A 1,337-nucleotide genomic window follows, 5' to 3' on the forward strand; every position below is an offset into this window, starting at 1 on the left:
AACGTCAAATTAATATGCAAATTTTTAAGTTTGTCTAAAAATGTTAAAAGTTGTTTATCATAGTCCTTGTTGCGGACTTTGTGTGGAAAAGGTGGTTTGGGTACAAAAGTTTTTGTACTAGAGTCAATTGGTGCATCTTTTTGTTTTAATGTATCCTCTTTGGGCTTTGATAAATCAGTTCTAGGTAAAGTCGAATTTCCGGGCATTTCCGGGCCTAAGTAGTTTTTCCCTGAACGAAGAGTGATAGCCTTAACATGCTCTTTTGGATTTTCTTCCGTATGGCTTGGAAGACTTCCCTCTTTGCGGGATGGAATTGATTTAGCGAGTTGTCCAATTTGAATCTCCAAATTATGGATGCTAGATGATTGGTTTTTAATAAGCTGATCGAATTTATTCTCGATCCGTTTAAAACCATCGTCGTGATTACTTATTTTTTCGCTCATAGCATCAATGAATTTGTCGATTTTAGAAGATAAAGTGCTAATCGAATCTCTTGATTGATTTTGATAATTGGTAGTACGATTTTGATTAGTATTAGCATTATTATTATCTCTCCAGTTAAAGTTAGGATGATTTCTCCATCCCGGATTATATGTATTGGAATAAGGGTTATTATTTTGGTTTTGCCCTTGGACAAAATTTACCTGTTCAATTTCACTCATACCTTCGTAATCCACATCTGTTTGGATTGGCTTACCATTAGAATCACACGGTGCCATAAACCTATCAATTTTGTGCGATAAGGCAGAAAATTGGGCTTGCAACATCGCTACTGGATCAAGGTTCACTATACCTTTAACTGATGATGTTGTTGAGGATGATGGTTTCGCTGATGGTAGGTGTCCACGTTCCGCGAGCCACATACTGCTGTTGATTGCCATCTCCTCCAAAATTTCTCTTGCTTGGGCAGATGTTTTCTTCATGAATAACCCTCCAGACATAGCGTCCAACGAACCTCTAGTTGGAGGATTTAGTCCATTATAAAATGTTTGCATTAAAAGTTCAGCGGGCAATTGGTGGTGTGGGCATAAACGTTGAAATTCTTTAAAACGTTCCCAAGCCTCATAAAGAGTTTCACTATCATTTTGAGAAAAAGAGGTTAACTCTTTAATGACTCTTGCGGTTTTTGCTAAAGGAAATTTTTTTGATAAAAATGCTTGGGCTAATTGCTCCCAAGTCTCAAATGTTGCGGCTGGCATAGAAGTTAACCACTCTTTGGCTCGATCCTTCAAAGTAAAAGGAAAAAGGCGAAGGTTGATTGCTTCTGTAGTCACATTTGGTATTTTAAAAGTGTCGCAAATTTCTAAGAAATTTGTCAAATGGGTATTAGGATTTTC

The 1,337-nt window shown here is 37.0% G+C and overlaps 1 non-coding gene across 1 annotated transcript; it reads left to right on the plus strand.

The window, feature by feature from the left end:
- The first annotated feature begins 1,011 nt into the window (after positions 1–1,011).
- LOC136215880 (small nucleolar RNA R71) lies at positions 1,012–1,118 on the plus strand. Its single transcript, XR_010682883.1, has one exon. It is a non-coding gene; the product is annotated as a small nucleolar RNA R71 (small nucleolar RNA).
- Positions 1,119–1,337: the final 219 nt, after the last annotated feature.

This window comes from Euphorbia lathyris, chromosome 1 (assembly GCF_963576675.1).
Source record: "Euphorbia lathyris chromosome 1, ddEupLath1.1, whole genome shotgun sequence".
Lineage (NCBI taxonomy): Eukaryota > Viridiplantae > Streptophyta > Magnoliopsida > Malpighiales > Euphorbiaceae > Euphorbia > Euphorbia lathyris.